This window comes from Balaenoptera acutorostrata, chromosome 17, assembly GCF_949987535.1.
Source record: "Balaenoptera acutorostrata chromosome 17, mBalAcu1.1, whole genome shotgun sequence".
Classification (NCBI taxonomy): domain Eukaryota; kingdom Metazoa; phylum Chordata; class Mammalia; order Artiodactyla; family Balaenopteridae; genus Balaenoptera; species Balaenoptera acutorostrata.
Window position 1 is genome coordinate 60,044,868 of NC_080080.1, and position 25,849 is coordinate 60,070,716.

Here is a 25,849-nt window from a genome sequence, read left to right on the forward strand (position 1 = left end):
ATAAAGCTAGTATAGTGCCCATGGATGGAAGAACTGTGAAATATGGTGTGACTATTTAAAAGGTGCAGATGTAAGCTATCATTATATATAGAATAGATAAACAAGGTCCCACCGTATAGCACCCAGAACCATATTCAAAATCCTATGATAAACCATAATGGAAAAGAATATTTTAAAAAAGGATGTATATATATGTATAACTGAATCACTTTGCTGTACAGCAGAAATTAACACAACATTGTAAATCAACTATACTTTGATAAAAAAATAAAGAAAGAAAGAAAGAAAGAAAGGGATGTGTTTGAGGTGTCTCTGTCATCCTGATGGGATGTGTATGTTGTACTGTTCAATAGAAAAATCAAATTATAAATTAAAGTGTATAATATGATTCAGTTTTTATATAAAGTAAATCCTACATATGTGTTTATATGTTTCTGGGAACATGAATAAAATTGTGGGAAGACACACCTATTAGGCAGTGTGTTTGTTGCTGTTTGATATTTTCCCCTTTTAAAACTTCCTTTTACATTATATTTTTTAATTTTAAAAAGTAAAAAAATCTTGCTGTAGCAAATGAAGCCGTGTAGTACAAAGATATACAAAGGAAAGCTAATTATTGCCTTCATCCCACCTCTCTGTTCCCTTTCTCTAATGCCACTCTTTGTGATAACAAATGCCAACAAGCCCAAGGTGCATCCTACCTCACCTTTATCTTCGCTTAAACAAATATGAATATATACAAGCATATGCACATACATAATGGTTTGCTTCTGTGTAAGGAAATAGAATCATACTGCACACATTACTTGGTGACTTGCTATTTTCACTAGGCAATCTACTGGGAATATTCCTGATATACAAGTGAAATATAAGTGTGGGTGTGGGCATGTGTGGGTGTATGTCTTTATTCCCTCTCTGAGCACTTTCACACACACCATTTTAGTTGAGTAGATACATCACAAATGTTGGGAGAATTTTTTTTTTCTTTTTTGGTATCGGTTTAGATTGATTTTGTGTTTTGTTTATGTTTTTTCACTGGCCACTCTTCTTTCCCTGTCTTTCATAGGCCAGGCTGTTAATATGAGATAACTCAGGTGAGTAGAAATTGAAGAATAAAGAGAAAAAGATGTTTACTTTTTAATGAATCTTGCCATAGCGTCCTCTTTAAAATGAGCAGTCATCATAGATAACTAATAAGAACCTGCTGTATAGCACAGAGAACTCTACTCAGTACTCTATAATGGCCTATATGGGAAAAGAATCTTAAAAAAAAAAAGAACATGTATATGTATATGTATAACTGATTCACTTTGCTGTACACCTAAAACTAACAAACACAGCATTGTAAATCAACTGTACGCCAATAAAAATTAAATAAATAAATAAGTAAATGAACAGTTATTGGTTTTGTAGTTTAGATAATCTAGCAGGGAAAAACTAAAGGGACAATGAATCTATGCTGTGTACGTTCCGATTTGCATTCCTTTTATTTCTATCGTATTTTTATCATATGGTACTCTATATATATAAAGAGTAATTTAGTATTTATAATGTATGTGGAAATCCACCTAAAGAAATATAACATGTTAATCAGAAATTGGGGAGCAGAGGTTGCTCAATAAAATATTTATTAACCCTGAAAATGATGAGGAGTCATTTGGCAAGAATAACACATAGCACTAGCATGTAAATGTATAGTCTATTTACTGAGACAGATTAATTCATTGAATTAATATATCTACCTGTAAAGTCAATTCTGTGAGAAAAACCCATAGTGTAAACTGTTTTCACCGTAAACGAAAGGATGGTTTAGAACACAAAATACCAGCCTTGACATAGTATCTTTAGCTTTAGCGTCTACACTTTGCAAGCTTTGAATACTTTGAGACTAATATAATCCTATTCTCTTTGGAAAAGCTCTTTACCAGCTGTCATCACTAAGAAGCTGTAGTGCGTAGTGTGTAGTGTTTAGTAGGTAAGAGCATGGGCTTTGGACCCAGACTTTCTGGATTTGCATCCTGGATCTACCTCTCCTTATCTGTGTGATCTCTGTGCTCTATTCCTTATCTGTACAGCAGACTTAAGGATAGCATTTATCTCTGAGGGTAATGGGGAAGATCCAAAAAATTAATTATCTGTACAGCTTTAGAACAGTGCTTGGCACCTACTTAGTGATAAATGTTTGCATTATTTTTGTTGTGTTGTTGCTAAGATGTGGTTGGCCATTATGCAATGGGCCAGTACTAAGTTAGAAACAGTCAACCCAGCACTCTTCCCAGGAAACCCCTTGCCAACTCAAGTCAGGACATTCACAAAGTGAACTCTCCTGACTGAAGCATCAATCTAAGGCCAAGGTGAATGGTAAAAGATTCTGAGAAAGGCTAGAGGGTGATATTAAAAGATGAAGTTAGGTGAAATTTTAAAAATCTGAAATCTAAAATATTTAGAAAGTTAAACTCTCAGCCATGACTCTTACAGCTCCCAGCATGTCTGCCTCCAGAAATGATTTCCCCGACGTTGTTCCTTATCCTAATTTCTGCTTCTAATCTTCCATGCATTAAAATTTTAATTAAGTTAAAATTGTTTCTAAAATAAAAGTTAATATCATCTTAGCCAGAGACAAAAATAACCTAATATGGATAGAATGTAAGAGCTTAATTTAAGATACCTTTGTCATACCTATTTTGGAGCTACTCAACTGTTTGCCATATGATTTTTATTTGTTTGTTTATTATCATGGTTTGTTTTTTGGGGGGTGGTTATATTTCAGATAGTTGAGTAGTTTTATGGATCTCCTGTTAAGTGAAATACAGCTAAAAACCATTTTTCCTGGCAGCCAACACCCCCTTCCAACTTGCTTCACTCTGAACATAAAATGTTCTTTCTCCCAACCCTTTTAGACACCAAGTCTCAATCTTTAAATTATCTCTTTCATTGCATCTTCTCCATTTCTATCACCACTGTTGTTACTTCAAAACAGGATTGCCATCAATGTCTCCTATCTTGATTTTCTGATTCCTCACCAGTGCATCCTATATCAGCATGAACAAGGGACTTCCTTCTCTCAATATAATCTGTCTTCTCTTTTAAATTCTGAAATGCTCAAAGTCTGGGACCATGTTACATTCATGTCTGTATTTCCAGTTTTTAACCATGTGCCCAATACACAGCAACTGGGGGGGGTGGAAGGAGATCTTGAATTTAAATTTTACTTACAGGGCTAAGAGTGCTGCCATTAAGTTAAACGCTTTTACTTTACAAAGATTAGCTTACAAGCTCTTTGGGTATGATGAGTTTATTTAGGAATCAGGCTTTCTTTGGTTTTTTGTCTATTCAACCTTCTCAAATGTCTACTGCCTATGCCAAGAGGAAAATCTAAATCTCTGCATGGTCATGAGTGAGTACTTGAAAACCTGTTTCCCCAACTGTTAGAGATGAAAAGATTTCCTGTAGAAAAAAGTATCAAGAAGAGAATCTCATCTTAATATTGGAAATAATGATTTGGATGAGTAATTTAGGTTAAAAAGAAAAGTATTACCAGTGAGTCATTTCCTTGGTAGAACAACAGGTGGCAGCAAAGGGGGCTAATCTTGGCATTCGAATTTTTCACAATAATTAAAACTGAAAATTGTTTTTTATAGACCATTCTGAATCCCCTCTCAAAATTAACAGAAATGCCAAAGGACAAATGGACAGAGATGTGGACCTTTAAGAGCTCTCTTGGAACTTCACTTGAAAAGTTACTTTTTGGTAGATCTAAAAAGAAGAAAAATAAACCAACTGAACAGATGCTTTGCTTCCAAAAAGATGTTCACGGGACCTCTCTCTTGCGTTGGCAAAATTTTATCTTCCTGTTAAACAATCTGTCCATCACAGCAACATTTCAGTTTTTAAATCGCCAAATTTATCATATGGTTTGGTGTATGACTTTTTTAATCCATAACTAAAATCTTTTGACAGGAAATGTTAAATTTGAAAAAAGAGCATTAAAGTTTTATAACAGGCACCACAATTTATCTATTCTTGGAAAATAAAAAGAACCATGGCCATTAACCTAATAATTTCAAAGGCTAAGGTGCTCCTTCACATGAATTATCTGGATAATTGACTGAATTTTTAATTTAACTATTTATGTGATTTTAGCAGTGACGACAACTCTTTCTTTTACAGAAATCCTTTTTTTTTTTTTTCCACATGTAGTCTTATTTGCAGAGGAGACTAAGATCAAAGACAAGGAAAAAGCTAAGATCCTTTTTGTACCCAAAAGGGAACAGAGAGAAAATAATGAATAATCATAGCAAATCACTGAAGCAGCTCCAGATGTACCTAAACTGATAATAGTTAACAGTCCACAGATTTGAAGTCTAGACCCAGGTTTAGTTACTGGTACAATTTTGAATACATTGAAGACTTTCAGGCCACTTACAAGTGTAATGGTCTTTTTTTTTTTTTTTTTTTTCCTTTAAAGGCAATAATCTGTGCTTTCAGAAACAGATCTTGTTGGGATGGCTTACAGATACATTTTTTTAGCTGAAAGTGGGAGAAAAATAAAGCTTGCCAGATAACAAAGGTAATTTCAGAAGTGTAGACTGGCGTAATGTTTTAAAATAAGCAATCAGGTATTTATGTCCCCAACTTTCCTTCCATCACCTCCTCCCTCACTCTTGGCAATGCCACCTCTACCAACTCAGGCCCCCATGTCTTCTGACTCCCTCTTTCCTCTACTTTTTAAAGCTTACTTTCAGATTCACGTTCACTCTAAATAATACATAACTTATAACAGGTGTCAAAGCCCTAGGTTAAAGTTCTACTGAGTAAAATGTCAGGCTCCCAACTATCGAATAGAGAAGGGACTTAAGAGGCACGGAGCGGGAGAAGTTATGGTCGTTGGACTAAAAGCAATCCATGTAGTTGCTCTTTCCTCTGTTTCCATGTACAACTTGCTAAAACCATTGTGGTCTCACATTGCAGACATGGCCATGCGATTGGTCCTCCAGGTGAATAACTTCTCTATTACTGTAATACACGTATAGCCAATACAATAAAAAATTGTATAATTCATTTAAAACTGTCTGAAGGGTACAGTTTCTCAATTAGAAAATTAGACCTTCTCTAATTAACCAGTCTTTAAGAAATAAGGTCAACACCCACCCTTATTTCCCAGAGGACTTCTTCTCTCAAAAGAAAATATTGAAGGGGGCTCACTCCCGAATTGAGGGAGCCCTAAAGTCAACATGTGACTTAATAACAAGGGAAAGATAGCAAACCAGAGAAAATAGTGAAAAGGCAATCAGCACAAAGGAAGAAAGAAAAGAGAGTCATAATAAAGGAATTTTGTTTTCAGAGCAGGAAGAATCATGCACACCAGGACTGCCACATTCAGTCAAAAACATGTGGAAAATATGTCCCCTAGTCAGGCCACTCTTGGCAACTGGATGATAAGTGTGGGTGTTGGGTCAATATCAAGTCCCCCTGACCACCAGGGCTTCCAAACAGGAAGCAAAGGAAACATCTGAGTCAGGTTCCAAAAAAGGACAACAATGTGTATGTCCTCACTGTGTTTGGTTATCTCTAAATGAAAATAAATCTGGTGCCATCTGGATCACCAACAAAACAAGGTGATGATCTCGAGATGGATTCATTCTGCTTTCTATTCACTTATAATTCTTGTGGGAAAGAGAAGCTGTTAGGACACAATTATATCACTAAAAACAAGAGCAGAGAGACCATGATGACATGTGTTTTACCTCATCGATTTAGGATAAGGACATGTGAAAGCACATTAAGATCTGTGAAGAAAGCATAATTTGTGAGCTGGAAATTAAGTCACAGTGTTGGGACATCTTTCAGCTCAGCACGGTGCAACTAATCAATCGCATTATTACACAGATCCGATCAATAACAAGAAAGCTTGAATTGCATGGACACAAGCCAATATCTGTCTGATGTCCACATAATGAAGATATATATAATTGTGAGAATGGGTCCTCATTGGCAAAGTATGTTTCTTTGTTTTAGGTACCAGATCTCCTCCAACATTTCCAAATAGCTGAGACCACCTAGGATTTCAGGCTACAGAGCAGAAAGTTTGTGTAATTCACGGAATGTTAGACAATGCAACTATGATAACAATTGTAAATTATTACTGGATGTATATTATGTGACAGGTACTGGATTAAGTCTGTCATGTGAATTATCTTGTATGATTCTCACATAACCCAATGGAATAGACCCTGAAAATTTATCGTTACTGACCAAAACCCTCGGGGAGAAATAAGTTCTGGAAGTCCAAATATTTTGGGTTATAGAAAAGCAATAGGATACATATGCCATATATTTTGTAACCCCTCTAGAAGGGCTTAGAGCAGGACGCTTCAATCAGACAATAATATTTCCAAATTAAAATATATAAGTATTTACACTAAAGTGGGATAAATGAAGATGGTAAACAGGTAATGTTTTGCCACCAAATGAAATTATTCTAAATCTTAAAAACATTTTTTTAAGAAATTTTGGATTTTAAAATTGTGTAGAAAGATTTTGGACTCAGTTTCTTCTATATTTATATCCAACATTAGTATGGTACATTTGTCGTAATTAATGAACTAATGTTGATGTATTATTATTAACTAACGTTTACAATTTATTCAGATTTTCTTAGTTTTTACCTAATATCCTTTTTTATTTTTCCAGGATATCACAATCCGTTTAGCTGTCATGTCTTCTTAGTCTCCGCTTGGATGTTACAGTTCCTCATACTTTTCTTGTCCTTGATGACCTTGAGTTTTGAGGAATACTGGTCAGGTAGCTTGTTGAATGTCCCTCAGTTGGGATTTGTCTGATGTATTTCTCAGAATTAGACTGGGGCAATGGGCTTAGGGGAAGAACACAGATGTAAAGTATTATTATTATCACATCATCTATTGGGTACATACTATCAACATGACCCATCACTGTGGATATTAACCTTGATCATCTGGCTGAAGTGGCGTTTCTAACATTTCTATACTGTATAGTTATGTTTCCCACCTTTCCCTCTTTCAATACTGTACTATTTGGAGAGTAATCAGTATACCAAATCCACATTGAAGAAGTGGAGAATTGTCTTCCCCTTCATCATCAGTGGTATATCTACATAAATTATTTGAAATATATCTGAACAGATTTGTCTATTCTCTCCCAAGTATTTATTTTTTCAATCACTTATAGACTCACGAAAATTTATTGTATACTTTGGATTATAATCTATTACTTTATTTATTTGTTCAAATAATTTCCACTTGAGTCATTGAGAGCTCTGTCAGTTAACTCACCTTGTATATTCCCTGCCCCAGCCCTAGAATCAGTCATTTCTCCAAAGAGCTCTGGTTCCTTTTGCTGAAGAATAGTATTAGAAACCAAGATCTGGGTGTTAGATGTGCTTGTTGCTACTGAAGGGTTTTTTTAGGCCCTGAGAGATGACAGAGTATGGAAATATATGTGTATATACTTGTCCAGATATATACACACATCTATAATTATTCCTGTATGTAACTATCTTTATCTATGTTAATCTAAATGTGAATTCATACCGATGTCTCCAACTCTAATCCATTACCAAATGGGTCATTCTAGCCTTTTCCCTTGCATGTCTATAAACTCCCACTTCAAAGTAAGAAAAACCATTTATTTACCTATTTGTTCAATTCCAGTATACATATATAGTGCTTTCAGAATTGTTAATCTGCACCCTCATGGAAAACAACTTTATCAACTAGAACACAGTGCTTCTGTGTAGTTCCTTTGTCTTTACTCACAGTTTCCTCTCATTTCCCAAGTTACTTAGGGCAACACATTTTCCCTCACTCCATTCAGTGAGGGTATGTCATACATTTTTAATACAGTTAGAGTCTTGTGTCACATTTTTCATTCTATCTAGGGAAAGCTCCAACCTCCTGAATGATTTTTTTTTGCATACATTAAGGTCCACACTTTGTGCCAAACTGCTCTGTGGGTTTTGACAAATGTAGAGTGCCAGGCATTCACCATTACAGTGTTACAAAGAATAGTCTCACCACTCTAAATAATCCTGTGGGCTTCAATTATTCAGCCCCTCTTCCCCAAACTCCTGCAGCAGCTGATTTACTGCCTCTACAATTTTGCCTATTCTAAAATGTCATATAAATGAGTCATCAATGATGAAACCTTTTCTATATAAACTTGCTTCCTTAATTTTGTCAAAAGTTCATAAATAACAGAAGTAAAACCAATGAATCACCAAAGTAGTGATTAGTAAGTTTATTTTGCACACACAACAAAGACAATTCATGAACCAGGAGCACACAAACCAATACATAGAGTGAGGCTCAGTATATATTGTTACAAAGCAGTTTACACAGTGGGAAGGCAGTGACCGTTTATTTTTCACAGTGATTGATTATAATATTAGAATTTTCTTAAATGATAGGGAGTTGGTTAGTGATTACCTCATATCTGTTTTGGGAAGCAGCTTAAATTTTTCTTTCTTTTCTATTGAAGTATAGTTGATTTACAACATTGTGTTAGTTTCAGGTGCACAGCAAAGAGATTCAGTTACACATACATATATATCTATTTATTTCAGATATCTAAATTTTTCTTATGATTTCCAGAGGCATAACGAGAAATGACCCAAGTCAAGTTAGTCTTGCAAACGAAGCTAAATTAAGCTTGGTTTGTATGACTAAACTGGTTTTTTCTGAGCAGGGAATTTTCAAGACTGGTTTCCATTTGTTTTGATCTTAACAACTTGTTATTTAAAAGTCATCTATGTTTTCACATGGTTTGATAGCTCATTCCTTTTTATCACTGAATATACATTCCATTGTATGAATGTACCATAGTTTATTTATCATTTTACCTGCTGAAGTAATCCTTGGTTACTTTCAGGATTTGGTAATTATAAATAAAACTGCTGAAAACATTGGTGTGCAGAATTCTGTGTAGATAAAAGTTTTCAAATCAGTTGGATTGATACCTGGAAGTGTGATTGCTGAAATGTATGGTAAGACTAGGTTCAGCATTGAAAGAAACTGGTAAACTGTCTTCCAAAGTGGCTGTATTATTTTGCCTTTCCACCAGCAGTTCTTTTGGATTTTACCTACTTTAATAGGTTTCATTGGTATATCATTATGGTTTCATTTGCAATTCCCTAATGACATATGATGTTGACCATCTTTTTATATGCTTTCTTGTTATATGCATATCTTCTTTGGTGAGGTGTCTATTCAGATATTTTAAACATCTTTTAATTGGGTTGTTCGTTTTCTTACTGAGTTCTAAAATTTTTTTCCTATATTTTGGAGACAAGTACATTATCAGATATACGTTTTACAAATATTCTCTCCAAGGCTGTAGCTTGTCTTTTCATTCTCTTACCAAAGCATTTCACAATGCAGAAGTTTCCAAATTTCATAAAGTCCAACTTAATCAAAATTTTTCTTTCATGGACTGTAATTTTGGTGTTATATCTAAAAACTTATTAAATTCAAGGCCACGTATATTTTCTTTTGTTTTCTTCTAGAAAATTCATAGTTTGCATTTTACATTTAGATCAGTAGTCCATATTGAGTTAATTTTTTGTGTGACATAAGATCTAGGTTAATTTTCAGCATATAGTTGTCCAATTGCTCTAGCACTGTTTATTGAAAATACTTTCATTCTCCAATGAGTTATCTTTGCACCCTTATCAAAAACTAATTTACTATAGTTGTGTGATCTATTTCTGGCCTCTCTATTCTGTTCCATTGATGTATGTGTCCATTCTTTCACCAATTACTATGGCTTTATAGTAGTCTTGAAATTGGTAATCAGACTTCAAGGGTGGGGGAGTTCTGGTTAAAGTGACTTAGCAGGGTTCTTGCTAAAACTGGGTTTTATAGAGAAGTGTACAAATAGGCCTAGGAGAAGGTTCAGGAGCCTGACTTAAGTTTGGTCAAGCAAAGAATCTTCATCAAAGGCAATGTCTTGCCTCATAGATTGAGCTAGGAAGTGTTCCTTCTGCTTTTGTTTTCTGGAAGAGATTGTGAAGTATGGTATTATTTGATATAATTTCTTTCTTTTTTTTTTTCTGCGTGCAGTATATTTTATTGATGGTACATGACAAGACAAGGTAGGGCTCCCTAAGCCCCTCCCCTTCTTCAGGGAGTCTGGGATGGAAACCGCACGGAGGTTGGGAGATTCTCAATGTGTTGGAGGATGGAGCTGGGGCAAGGACTCCCCAGCAGCTGAGAACCTCTCTCTTCTTCTCATGCTCTTGCTGGGGCTGGTGGTCCAGGGACTCTTACTCCTTGGAGGCCATGTGGACCCTGAGGTCCACCACCCTGTTGCTGTAGCCAAATTCATTGTCCTACCAGGAAATGAGCTTGACAAATGATCGTTGAGGGCAATGCCAGCCCCAGCATTGAAGGTAGAAGAGTGAGTGTCACTGTTGAAGTCACAGGAGAAAATCTGGTCCTCAGTGTAGCCCAGGATGTAGCCCATCCCTCTACGATGCTGAAGTGGTCATGGATGACATTGGCTGGGGGACCAAGCAGTTGGTGGTGCAGGAGGCATTGCTGACAATCTTGAGGGAGTTGTCATACTTCTCATGGTTCATGACCATCACAAACCTGGGGGCATTGGCAGAAGGGGCAGAAATGATGACCCTCTAGGCTCCACCCTTCGAGTGAACCCCAGCCTCCTCCATGGTAGTGAAGACACCAGCAGACTCCACCACATACTCAGCACCAACATCACCCCATTTGATGTTGGCGGGATCTCGCTCCTGGAAGATGGTGATGGCCTTTCCATTGATGAAAACTTCCCGTTCTCAGCCGTGACTGTGCCATGGAACTTGCCATGGAATCATACTGGAACATGCAGACCATGTAGTGAAGGTCAACGAAGGGGTCATTGATGATGACAATGTCCACTTTGCCAGAGTTAAAAGCAGCCCTGGTGACCAGGCTCCCGATATGGCCAAATCCGTTCACTCCGACCTTCACCATCTTTTCTCAGGGACGCAGCTGGCACTGCACGAAAGATGCGTCTGTCAAACAGAGAGGAGCAGAGACCTAATTTCTTCTTTAAATATTTGGTAGGGGCTTCCCTGGTGGCGCAGTGGTTGAGAATCTGCCTGCTAATGCAGGAGACACGGGTTCGAGCCCTGGTCTGGGAAGATCCCACATGCCACGGAGCAGCTGGGCCCGTGAGCCACAGCTGCTGAGCCTGCGCGTCTGGAGCCTGTGCCCCGCAGCGGGAGGGGCCGCGATGGTGAGAGGCCCGCGCACCGCGATGAAGAGCGGTCCCCGCACCGCGATGAGGAGTGGCCCCCACTTGCCGCAACTAGAGAAAGCCCTCGCACGAACCGAAGACCCAGCACAGCCAAAAATAAAAAATAAATAAATAAATAAAATAAATAAATTAAAAAAAAAAAATTGTATAAATATTTGGTAGAATTCACCAGTGAAATCCTCTGAACCTGGTGTTTTGGGTTTTGGAAGGTTTTTAATTATCAATTCAATTTCCTTAATAAATATAGGACTATTAAAGTTATTTATATCTCCTTTTGTAAGTTTTTACAGTTTTTGTCTTTCAAGAAATTGGTCCATATATTTAAGTTTTCAAATGTATGAACATAAAAGACTGTTCATATTATTCCATTATTCCTTGAATTTCCATGGGCTCAGTAATGATAACCCTTCTTTCATTTCTGATATTAGCAATTTATGTCTTCTCTCTTTTTTTCTTGATTAGGCTGGCTGGAGTCATAAGTTTTATTGATAGTTTCAGATAACCAGCTTTTGGGTTCATTAATTTTCTCCATTATTTTCTCCTATACTTTTTATATTATTTCTTTTGCCTATTTTAGGCTAAATTTGCCCTTTTTTGTGTAGTTTCCTAAGGTGGGAGCTTAAGTTATTGATGTTTTGATTTTCTTTTTTTTTTTACTATATGCATTTAATACTACAAATTTCCCTAATTGGTGGGATGCAGCATTGCTTTTGCTGCATCCCACCAATTTTAATAGTTGTATTTCTATTTTCATTTACTTCAATTTAAAAAAAAATTGTTAAGACTTATTCTTTGATCCATGTGCTATTTAAAGTGTGTTGCTTAATTTCCAAATATTTGGGAATTTTCCAGTTATCTTTATGTTATTAATTTCTAATTTAATTCTATAGTGGTCTAAAATATATATTTTCTGTAATTTCTATTTTTTTACAGTTGTTAAGGTCTATATTACCATAATATATATTCAGAACGCAATTTATCTTGGGGAATGTGCCACATGAGCTTGAAAAGAATGTGTATTCTGCTGTTGTTGAATGGAATATTCTATTAATGCCAATTAGGTAAAGTTAAAAATAGTGATGTTTAGGTTGTTAATATCCTGATTCTCTGCCTGCTTTATCTGTCATTTACTTACAGACAGATACTGAACTTTCCAGTTGCAATAGTGCATTTGTCTAGTTCTCTTTTTAGTTTCATCCAGTTCTGCCTTATGTAGTTTCACACACTATTGTTAGTGTTGTTATGTCTTCCAGGAGAATTGACCACATTATCATTATTTAATGCCCTTCTTTATCCCTTCCTTGTTGTGAAGTCTATTTTGTCTGAAATGAATATAGCTACTTTAGCATTTCTCAAACATTAGGGTTAACATGGCATATATTTTTCCACCTATATATTTTTAACACAAGTCTTTATGGTTAAATAGTACTTCTTTTAGGTGACACATAGTTGGGTGTTGTTTTTTAGTCACACTAACAGTCTCTGTCTTTTAAGTTTTAAAGTAATTATGTGTATTTGAATTTATATCTACTACATTTGCAACTCTTTTCTATCCATTGCTTCTTTTTCTTGTTTGTTTTTTTAACCCCTCTTTTCCTACCTTCTCTGATTTTAATTAAGAATTTTATATGACTTCATTATATTTTCTTAGTATCAGTTAAACTTTTTGTTTTTAACTTAGTGGTTGCTCTAAAGCTTACAATATCCATTTTAAATTAATCTAAGTCAAACTTCAAATGACCTATTCCACTTTATTACCTAGTGCAGGTATCATAATTAATTATTTCCAATTCCTTCCTCCCGTCTCTTCTAACGTTGCTGTAATTTATTTCATTTATTCATATGTAATAATCACCCAATATATTTTTACTATTACTGTAAAAACTATTTACTATTGCATGGTAAAAACAGGCAGTTATTTTTTTGATCAATTAATAAAAGATTTTATTTTACCTTCATTTTTTTCCTTCTCCAATGGTCTTTCTTTCTTCATGTAGATCATAGTTTTTGATCTATATTATTTTTCTTCTTCCTAAAGAATTTCTTTTAGGACTTCCCCGGTGGTGCAGTGGCTAAGACTCCACCTGCCAATGCAGGGGACATGGGTTCAAGCCTGGTCTGGGAAGATCCTACATGTCACAGAGCAACTAAACCTGTGTGCCATAACTACTGAGCCTGCTCTCTAGAGCCCGTGAGCCACAACTACTGAGCCCACGTGCCACAACTACTGAAGCCTATGCTCTGCAACAAGGGAAGCCATCACAATGAGAAGCCCACGCACTGGAACATAGAGAAGCCCCTGCTTGCTGCAACTAGAGAAAGCCCAAATGCAGCAACAAAGACCCAATGCAGCCAAAAATAAATAAAATTTAAAAACAAATTTTCTTTTAATATTTCCTGCAGAGAGGTCTGCTGAAAATTCCCTCAGTTTTTGTTTCACTGAGAAATTTTTTTTCTCCTTTCCTGTTGAGCGAATTTGCTGGATATAGAATACTCAATTTTTTTTCCTTCTTTCAATAGTTAAATATCACTTCTTGCTTGCATAGCTTCAGATAAGAAGTCCATTGTAATTCTTAGCTTTGTTTCTCTGTACGGAGATGTTCTTTTCCTCTGGTTTCTTTCAAGATTTTTCTTTGTCATAATTTTCTAAAGAAGTGTGAATAGAATATACCTAGATAATTTTGTTTCTTTGTTTGTATTTGCCTCCTGGTGTTCTCTAAGCTTCCTGGTTTGATGTCCGCCATTAATTTCAGAAAATTCACCATCATTATTACCTTAATATTACCATTATTATTATAACATTTCTTCAGTTCCATTCTTTCTTCTCTTTCTGGTATTCTCTTTATACTTGTGTCATACCTTTTGAAGTTGTCTCAGTGTTCCTGGATGTTCTGTTCTGGGTTTTTTCCCTATTCTTTTTTCTCTTTGCATTTCAAAATGAGGACTTTCTGTTGATCTACACTCAAGCTCTCTTATTTTTTCATCAGCCACGTTGAACCTACTGATGAGCCCATCTTAGGCATTCTTCATTTCTGTTATAATGCTTTTGCTTTCTAGCATTTCCTTTTGATTCTTAGAGTCCTCATCTCTCTGTTTACATTATACATCCATTCTTGCATGTTCTCTACTTTTTCCATTAGAGACCTTACCATATTAATCATGGTTATTTAAAATTCTATCTGATAATTCCATCATCTGTGCCATATCTGAGTCTGGTTTTGATTATCGCTCTGTCTCTTCAAATTGTATGTTTCTTATTTTTTTGCCATGCCTTTAAGTCTTTTTGTCGTTGTTGTTGTTGAAAGCTGTACATATTGTAATTGGGTAATAGGAACTGAGGTAAATAAACTTTAATGTGAGAATTTATGTTAACTGTGCTAGAAGTTCAGCTGTGCTTAATGTTTGCTGTAGTTATGTGTCAGAGACCTCAAATTCCCTTAATGTCTTTGATTTTTGTCTCCTCTCTTTATCTGAGATTCCCTAAATTCACCTCAGGGAGAATGGCTTGCAGGTCTTTCAGCTGTAATCCACCCTGTTATACCAGCGCGCTGTTGGAATGGTGGTAAGATGTGGAGGAGAGGGAGCATTCTATAATCTTCCAATTAAGTCTCAGGCTTTTAAGGTCCTATGTCTCAGGGCTGTGACTTTCAGTCATAGTTTTCCCAGTAGTTTAGGTTTTCTCTCCCTTACTAGGTTCACAGGTGAAAAAAAATGAAAGCAAAGCAGTTTGAATAACTTTGCCTAAAATCAAGAAGAGCTAGAATTTGAATAGAATCTGTTATATTCCAGTTCTGTTCTCATAACTTCAATGCTCTACTGGTTTCCTGAAGCTCAAACCAGCAGAGTATCCCCAGCTCATATTAAAAGCATGTGTTTTGGTAAAGGTGTATGTATACTCAAGGAACATCTGAAAGGAATGCTCTGATGCTTTTCCCTTTTCAGCCCTTATCTTCCCCACTGATGTTAAATGAAGTATATTTTCCTTTAAAGATCGTTTTACAGGTTATGTACTCTGATATCCAGTATTCAGATGTAAACACTAAACACTTGCCAGCTGTGTGGATTTAAGCAATTTACCTAACATTTGTAACCTTAGTTTACTCGACTGTAAGATGAATAAAACAATGGCATGAAATTTAAAGTTTTCTGAGAGAAATAAATGAAATAATGTAGGTGTTGGGCTTAGCACAGTGGTGGCATAGAATAGGTGCTCAATAAGTATTAACTATCATCGTATTGAGCAATCTATAAACACCATAGATTTATACATTGTCTCTTAAGAGAGTTGGATATGTAGAATAAAGGAGAAATAAAAGTTTCTTCAAGGAGGCATTTGGGAATCTGTGAGGAGATACTTCAATTGTTACAATGACTAGGGATTTCTCCTCGTGTTTAGCATTTTGGGGCCACCTTTTTTCCCTTACACTATTCTTTTCAGAGTTTAATGGCAACACCAAACTGCTTCATGAAAACTGCTTCCTGGAAGCCCATGTCACCATTACTTGATCACACATGTCCAAACCTGTCTCAGTACCAGCATATGTTCAGACTGCCGGGTCCTTTGGTTACATGCATGTTTCAATCAGTTTTAACTGTAATTATCTAGGACATTACAAGACAAAATATTTGTATGTACAAGGAACAGCATATGCAAACTAACCTGGTTTGCAAGGTACGTCATGCACATTGTACTGCTTCCCTGATTTTCCCACTCTACTCATGGCATGTTGACTGTGTATACCAGTTGGTTCCACAAAATTCAAAGACCTCTTTTTAATAATACCTGTCAGTCTTCTAATATAAGACTTTAACAATAAAATTTTAGATGATAGGTAGATAGATAGATAGATAGATAGATAGATAAAGGCACTGAAACCAAAAACCATGGAATGAGAAACTTGGACAAATTTCTCCCCACCCCATCTATTTATATTCTAATCTTCAGTGGGTGGGTTTACAAACAAGTCTGGTCAGCCCCTATTGATGTACCTTATTTCTTTTCTCTTCTCCCACTCAAACTCATCATTCTACTTGTCTCATCAACTGAAAGACACTATTTCAGCTGGAATTCCCCACCTCAGTCAAGAGTACCATTAATCTGAGCACTTCTCTCCTTTCTCTTGGACATTGCTGGACCCACAGTATATCTCTGCCTGTAGTAGTCACATCTACTGTGTACCCAGTCTTCAAGGTGTCAAAGTTTTACAGTATTCTGTGGGCGAAAGATAAGGAGAATGCTTTCCTACACATCTTTTCGAAGAGGAGCAAAGTGGTGTGTTTATTTCACAATGTCTTGTTTTTACTAAACAGAACTTTTAACTTTTACTTATAATCTTCTTTCTAAGACTCAAACAATCATCCAGGCATAATCAACAGGTATAACTGTTCTCAGCTCTGTTAGTCCTACCCATCTGAGATTTGGTTGCTGGATCAGGCTTGTGTTGGTATAGTTACTCTCCCAAGGATATATTTTTCCTCATGCATAAATTTCTAATGAAAATACCCCACCATATCTAGTCATGACCATGAGCATGAATGAGACACAAGTTGAGAACTCCCAGAAATACATGACAAGAAATTCTGGGGAAGCTGAGAGTTGTTCTGAATTAAAGTCATATGTCAATTGCCAATAAAACATGGTGTACATTTTGGGAGACCAAAGTAAGATGATAGTAGGAAGATGTAGATATGTTTCTAGATATAACTACATAACCACACTGAGTATTAATCCTGACTCAATCATCTCATTAGGGTACTAGTGAACTCTTCTGTCTCAGGTGCCTATCAATGTCTATTATAGTTTTGGTCCCAGTCCTTTAACTTTTTTAATCCTTATGGTTCTTCAACTTTCTCTCTTCCTCTCTTTACTTGTTATTCCCCTCGTCCTTATCCCTTTCCCTCTTTCTTTCACGTTTGTTAAATATTTAGAAGTGTGATTCAGGCTCAGTGTTAAATTTTGTCCTCTCACTACAGTACTAATGGAATGGTGGTCTGTCAGTCCATGAACAGCCGGTTTCTGGTGGGCAATGAGAAAAACACAGAAATTGAGAGCAACCAGTTAGAAATGTTTACAGCCATTGAACATTACCACAATATTGAATTTCAGGTCTAATGAATCTAGTAATAAAAAGTCAGGATTTTCTATGTATTTTTTTCTTAATTCCATTTTCCTGGTAATATAATTCCCGTCCTCTTAATTTAGCATAGGATCAATCTGTGACAGATTTGGAATTAAAAATTCCAGATGAAAAAAAAATCTGGTTCTTCACCACAGATTGTTTGAGTAGACCTGCTCCAACATGTTGCAATATTCCTTTAGCAGAAATGAATGTGTTACAAGTGTATTGGCTGGTTTCCAGAATCCATGAGATGGGTGAAGTTTTAAGCTAAGTCTAAGGAACTAAAGGAAAACTGAGTGGCCAGAAGCACCACCAAATTCAGACCTCAGAACAAGCTGGTGAGAATGACACTAACATTGTCACTGCCACCACTGTCACAATGTAACCTGACACTGGACAGCAGGGGGTTGCTGCTACTGCTGCCACTGTACAAAGATGCTGCTGCCACCTCCACTGTCCCTGGAATGGTGTAGTCTCTGACCCTGACTCTTTGCATCACTCACTGTAGATTCAAACTACTGGGATAGAATATCTGCTTGCCAAGCCAAGATCCTCCATCAGATGGCTTCTTAAAATACCTATATTGTCTACGAATGTCATCTGCCACTGATGGCTGTCCCATTTGTGGTGGTTCACCTTTTCCCAGGAGCCAGACTTTGGTTATAGGCGATGGGCTAGCAGATGGTCCCTGGTTAGTCATTGAAGATACTGAAGAGATTCAAACCAGGGATTGAGAAGCAATGTCATGGTAACATTCCTAAAACATATGCCACCTATTGCTTTGCAAATAAAACCACTTGTGCATAATTGCCTGTAACTCAGGAGTATCTGTTCCCCTAGTGGCAATGTTTAATTAAAGGCATAAAGCCTTAAAATTCTCAGAAATACAAACTCAGGATCAATATTGCTCCTTATTTAATCTTCATCCCCAGGAAGAAAGAGGAGGTATCTAATCTTTCAACCAGTGTTCTCTAGAAGTCATATGAAGAAAAATATCAAAACTACATGGAAACTGATGACTTATACATAAGATTCTGGACATTATCCACATGTCAAGCTGGCATAGTCTCTCCTTAATACCTTGTTTTCCTTTGCAAAGTAAATATTAATACAGCAATTTCATGCTTTCTCAGGAGAGAGACAGAATTATGTTTCTAATAAGAAGCCGTTATTAAGGAACAAGGCAAAAGAAGCCTCTAATAATGGGAACAAAATCACACAAAATAATGTATCATAGGACACCTAAAATACTCAAAACTTTTTTTGTGTGTTATAAAATAGTGTATTTTGATTGTGGGACATGGGGAGGAGAATAGAAGAGGCTTGGGGAGAGCTTCCTGTTTTCTTTACTGCAGAGTTAAGTAGAAAATAGTTCCATTGACTTAGCACATGACAAGCTCTTAGTTATTATGAAAATTAAAGTGAGTTTCTGGAGCAGTGTGTGTCTGTAAGCCTGACATTTGTAGAAATGACAGTTTGAGAAAAAGCTTTTAGCATATTCTCAGCGGTAGCTAAATGTGAAATGTAAGACCTCTCCCTGTTCTGTAGAATGAATTTTTATAGAGACCTCATGTGTGATTATATCATTTTGCGGGTGAAGGAGAATTTAGGATGCCCTTAGTGTATTTTGCATCAACTACAAAGTAACCAAGTTTAAAATTCACAGAATGCACAACAATTATGATACTATATAAAATCCCAACACCGTAGAGGGAGTCCTGAAACAATACAATTCTGGTGATGCAGAGAGGAGAAAACAACACTTTGGCAAAAGCAAATCTAACATACAATATCTTAAGTATGATGTGGACAAAGTAGCTGGTATGAGCTGTGAAAAATACGTCCCTGGCCAGTGTTACATAAGTTCCTAGTTCCTGGTTCATGCAACAAAATGTCCTCAAGATCTGGCCTGTCATAGAAGAACACAGCACACCGTTGAAACCCTCTGACTTGGACTTGAGGCACCGAATTCTACTTCTGTGTTTTCAGGTAAGAGAAAGCCACCCTTTTGACAGAGTTCAAGAGCCGCTACCCGAAAGCCCAATGTGACTCATACATCAAACTTTCCAAGTTTAAATTGCAAGATTGGTGGCATTACATAGAATATAGGCTCTGCTTCCCCACCTGCATTGCTGAAAGTTTGAAGAGACAACTAACTTTTGCTCTGAAATGACAAAATTTCTGATTTTAGTATAAGACTATTACATAGGTTCTTTGAGAATCATTATTCAGAGACCTGGCTAAGTTCCCCCTCATTCTGGAGATGTGAATGAAATAAGGAACAATGCTGATAGCAGGTAGGAAGTGCATGTTCTTCCCATTTCACTGACTGCTATGAATAAGAGAGAAAAGAGATTAGAATACTATCAAAATTAATGGAATGCTATTTTCATGGAGGTTTTGTAAACAATTCTGAACAGTTCTGAGTGCTGATATTACTACAGATTGTTGAGTCTGTATGGCTTGTCATTTGAGGACAAGGCCCATTTCGCATTCATTTTTGCATGCCCACTGCCTTTCACGGTGCCTCACTTGTAAAATTATCTCACTTGTTAATGCATAAACAAATCTGAGTAGGTAAAAGCAGACACTGAGATTTGGATTGTTATAAGAACTACATTTTTTTTTCTCTCTTGATTTTCCCCTCTTCAAAAACAATAATAACCATATTTACTAACTGATTTCCTATGACAGACATTGCTCTAAGTGCTTTGCATTCTAATTCACTGAATCCTCACAACAACCTTTAGAGGTTATACTATTACCTTTACACAAATGAGTAAACTGAAGCCTGGGGAGGTTAAGTGACTTGCTGGAAATACTACAGCCATTGAGTGACTGAGCTGTGATTTAAACTAATGCAGCTCTGGGTCTGGAGCTGTGATCATAATCATTCTACTGTGCTATTGAAGGCACAAATGTGTTTAAAGAAGAATAACAAAACTGGCACCTCTCAAAAACTTCTTGGCAGTTTCAGTATCTAAGGAGATTATTTTTATCTCTTGATTAATATAGCTTTTCACTGGGATCCACTTTATTGATAAGCAACTAGGATATCCATGCTTTTTAAAATAAATTTAAAGTAAATCTCTTTTTTATAACACTCAACTCTGAAAACTTCAAATACCTCTAAATATGTGAGATAGGTTCTGCCTTTTAAAGATAATATTTTTAATGCAATGTTTCTACTAGTTTGCTTGGAAATCCTAGTACTTGAGGAGTATAAAACAGTAATATATTTGAAGACATAATTAGATATATCTTTTATGTATTTATTGTATACAGCTAAAATGCGATTAAATATTTTTTACTGCAATGGAAAGAACAATGCCTATTTTTATCATAAAGCCAATCCTTTACTTGACACACAGATCCTTACTTGACACATAGAATGCTATGGATTACAAAGCACCTTCCCTTGGTGTAGCAGCGGTATCTGAAATCCTACTCACTCATTGCTCTAATTTTGAATTTCAATGGGCATTAATTAAATTCACTTGAAAGTCCTTGCAGCTATTACATCTCACTTCTTTTTTTTCTAAATTGAGGTACAGTTGATTTACAAGGTTGTGTTAGTTTCAGGTGTACAACAAAGTGATTCAGATATATATATGTATATATATGTATATATATGTGTATATATATGTATATATGTATATATATATATTCTTTTTCAGATTCTTTTCCATTATAGGTTATTATAAGATATTGAATATAGTTTCCTGTGCTGTATATAGTAGGTCCTTGCTGTTTTGTTTATATATATTTGTGTGTATCTTTCAGTCCCAAATTCATAATTTATCCCTACCCCCACCTTTCCCCTTTGGTAACCATAAGTTTGTTTTCTGTCTGTGAGTCTATTTCTGTTTTTTTGTTTTTTGGGTTTTTTTTTAAGATCTTTCCAACATGCAACAGCTATCTGTTTTGTTTTGTTAATTAATTAATTAATTAATTTATTTTTGGCTATGTTGGGTCTTCCTTTCTGTGCGAGGGCTTTCTCTAGTTGCAGCAAGTGGGGGCCACTCTTCATCACGGTGCGCAGGCCTCTCACTATCGCGGCCTCTCTTGTTGCAGAGCACAGGCGCCAGATGCACAGGCTCAGTAGTTGTGGCTCACGGGCCTAGTTGCTCCGCGGCATGTGGGATCTTCCCAGACCAGGGCTCGAACTCATGTCCCCTGCATTAGCAGGCAGATTCTCAACCACTGCGCCACCAGGGAAGCCCTGTTTTGTAAATAAGTTCATTTGTATTGATATTATTTTTTAGATTCCACATACAAATGATATTATATGATATTTGTCCTTCTCTGTCTGACTTACTTCACTTCGTGTGATAATCTCTAGGTCCATCCATGTTGCTGCAAAGGACATTATTTCATTCTTTTTATGGCTGAGTAATATTCCATCTTCTTTCTACATCTTCCACATTTTCTTTATCCTGATTAGAGTGTTGGTGGCAGTGTTGTGGTATCTTTTATTGTTGTTTGTTTTGCTTTGTGTTGGTACTGATATCTGTGCTGCCTCCTTTCCAAAGGCTGCTTCTAAAATAATTGCCATTTCCCAGCCCAGGTGGATAGAGCACTATTGCTTTAAAGTTTAAAAAGCTATTCTACTTCTGGTTACTTATCCAAAGAATAAAAAAAAACAGTATTTTTAAAGATACAATGAACCCTATGTTCATTGCAGCCTTATTTACAATAGCCAAGATATGGAAACAACCTAAGTGTCCATCAACAGATATTCAACTGTTGAATAAAGAAGATGTGAGATATATATAAATGTCATATATATATATATATATATATATATATATATATATATATATATAGACATTTACACACAATGGAATACTACTCAGCCATAAAAATGGTGAAATCTTGGCATTTGCAACAACGTAGATGGAGGGTATTATGCTAAGTGAAATAAGTCAGAAGAAGAAAAAAAATACTGTATAATTTTACTCATACATGAAATATAAAAAAATAAAAAATAAATGAACAAACCAAACCAAACCAAACAAAAGCAAACATATAGATATAAAGAACAGATTAGTGGTTACCAAGGAGAAGTGGAGTAGAGGGAGGGTGAAATGGGTAAAGAGGCTCAACTGTACAGTGATGGATAGAAACTGAACTTTTGGTGGTGAGCACGCAGTAGTGTATACAGAAGTCAAAATATAATGTGTACACATGAAACTTATATAATGTTATAAACCAATGTTACCTCAATTTTTTTAAAAAGTGTTGACTGTGGTGTTAGCAGACATGCTTTCAACTACAACATATTTTACATGTAACAATCAAATCACTTAACTTTACTTGCTTCATGTCCCTTATTTGTCCTATGGGAAATATGATAGTCATTCCTTGCAGAGCTGTTTTGTTCATTCATTACTTCATTTCGTCAGTCAACAAAGAATTCTTGAGCATCTGCAGGTGCCAGGCACTGTTCCAAATGCTGGGGTACCTATAATGAATAAACCAAGTCTCTTCCTTCTGGAAATTAACAGTGGAGTATTGCTGGGATTAAAAAAAGAAAAACATAGGTAAAGCCTTCAGTGTTTGGTTCATAGTAAACCCTAAAAATACATTAGCTATTTTAATAACGAACTCAGAGCATTTCCTTTGCCATAAGGGTTTAAAAGGATGAGCAAACTTACTTTCAGTCTGCAGGCTCTGATGATCTCTAGGGAAACACAGAGATTACCAACTAAAGAGAAATGGGGATTTGGAAGGTGTATTGAAACACAGCTGTAGGTGATTAATTTTGCTTAAAGTTATATGAAAAGCTTGGTAAAGGAGGGTATTGGATATTTTATATTTGATCAGAATATGAGGAAGAGGAATTTAACAATTGGATAAGAAAAGAAAGGGCAACTGGGACCTGGGTGGAAGGAACAGCATGAGGAAAAGCCAAGAGATGTGAAGGTATGTAGCATATCATGGGAAAAGGAGTGAAACGATCTGACCAGAAGCTAGAGAATGACAAGAAATGAAGTTGGTAAGGCAAATAGTAGTCATATTGTAAACAGCCTCAAATGTCACGCATGCTAAGTAAGAAGCTGGAAACCATCCTAAATATAATGTGGAAAAATATGAAGTTTTTAAACCAGGCTATGACAGGACTAGAAGTGCATTTTAGAAATATCACATTAGTACATATTGGAGTGTGAAAACTGAGAGATAAGAATGTCTATTATCATCTGTGGTAATAACTTAGGTAAGATGCAAAAGTATCATAGTGAGGTGAGAAGATGGACAAATAGATTACAAAATCACTTTGAAGGAGAATCAGGACAATTTGGTGAAAAAAAAGTAGGCAAGGAAAAGACTGAGGGGAGTGAATCTTTCCAAATGACAGTCTCAGTCCTTTAGGAGGTAACGTTGAACATTGAAGGAGTCAAGAGTGAGGAGGGACAGAGAGAAAGAGACAGAGAGAAGAAGGGAGGAAGAGAGCGAAGTAGGAGAGGGTGGGGGTTGGAGGAGGGAAGAAATGGATGCCAGGTGTTTAGAGATTAATCAGAGATGAATCAGTATATATATAAAATTGTTGCCCCTGGTAAAAGGCTAAGTTGCTATAGTTTTTAAAATTTAGGACAAAACTCAACAAAATCAAAGATAACACATCCAGAATGCAGAAACAAGGCACAATGAAGAAATATGGTCCAATTTCACCCAAAAAAACAAATATAGTAGATTCATGGATGAAGAACACATATACAGGGGCTAGAAGGTGAGAGTAATGGATGAGATATAATAACTACGCTGAATACTTTTACCGTCTAAAATGGCATCATAGACAGGATTTTTTCCTAACAGATTTCAGTACATTAAAAATAAAACAATCTAAAACTAGAAATTAGAAAAGCTCAGCAAAACAGACAGGGAAATGATGATTTTGTTTTATATATGAGGAAATTAAGGCTCAGAAAGGCATCATAGCTAATGATGAAATCTGACACTCAAACTCCAATCTCTTATAATTTGAGGGAGCTTTTCATTATACCACTCTTTTTGCCTTTCAGATGTACAATAAGATACTGATGTTATAAAAGAATACCGACTTATTGGATGAGGTGGACTTGATAGGATACTAACAGAAAACAATTCTATTTTCTCTTACCATTCCCTTTAACACTAGTTATTGAATAATATGTAATTAATAACATGACCAACAAAATCCAATATTAATATTCTCAACTTTTTGCCAATTAAAGACATCTTGACCTCTCATCTTGGTTCTATCTTAGGTGAAATATGCTGGCTTATTGTTTCTCTCCTACTGGCTCTAGTTTCAGGCCTCTTCAGAATGTGTAAATGGGGTTCAACAGAGACGATGGGGGTCAGTAAAGGTCCCAAGAGACTGGTCCTAAGGATTTTAATCTGGTCTTCTGGGTTTTCTCTCATAAGATGCTTTTATGGATTTCTCAGAAATATCTGTCTTAATGGAAACTTGATTACAGTTTCCAACACGAGTTGGAAATGCCTTCTTCCAACTGACTGACAGCTTACAAAGTAAAGCACCTTCATCTTCAGCTTTTGCACTTGGAAATCCAACCCCAAACTCTTTCTGAAGTGTTCCCCTCATTCCTGGCAGAAAGCCCTCTTGAGTGGGGTCATCTCAAGATATCTTCCCCTTCCATCATTCATTCCGCCTTTGGTGAAGTTGAGACTGGCTCCCAACATGGCCTCTTAGTTATCAATAAACCAACCAGCCCAGAAGTCAGGTACCTGTCATTGTGTCCCCCAAATCACAGTGGTGCATGTCATGCTCTGTGAGAGGGTCTCATGAAGCTAAGAGTACACCCTGAAGCACCTTTCTTCCCATCGTCAAATGGAGGTTGTGGTAGACAGCTTCTAAGAAGACCCCATTAAAGAACATGTCAGTTTCCCTTCTCCTCCACATTTCTCAGGGATCCTTCTCACGTCTAAACCACACAAATGCATACACATTTTACATTAGATGCTGAAAATCTTGTATTAGTTTTCTGTCGTTTTGTGCTGATTGTCCTAGAGCAAATGATGAACCCGCCTGTTTTCTGTCTTTAGGGGCAAGGGGTGTCACAGGAAAATGAAACAATACATGCTGTTCAGTGTCTCAAGTTTTAACCTACAACAAATTAACACTTCACATACCACCTGCCACAATAGGAAAACCAGAAACAAAATAAGCACTTCATGTTTATTCAAATATGTAGTGCTGAAGCCAAATATAACAAAGAGGTTCTCATCCTGCACTTCCTCTTCCAGGACTTCCTGTTGGCCCCTCTCCCTCTTCCTCCTTCCCTAGCCTTTCTCTGACTTCCATTCATTCTACTTTTCCTTTTTATGACATTTTCTCCTTTATTTTTTTCAACTCTTCTTCCTGAAAAATGATTGCTCTAGAGAGTTCATAGAGCTGCATTCACTGCAATGTAGGCTGTTCCCCCAGTACATGGCAG

General features: G+C 36.3%; 1 pseudogene; it reads right to left on the minus strand.

The window, feature by feature from the left end:
• Positions 1-8,392: 8,392 nt before the first annotated feature.
• LOC103014675 (glyceraldehyde-3-phosphate dehydrogenase-like) overlaps positions 8,393-25,849 on the minus strand; it is a 127,130-nt pseudogene continuing 109,673 nt past the window's right edge.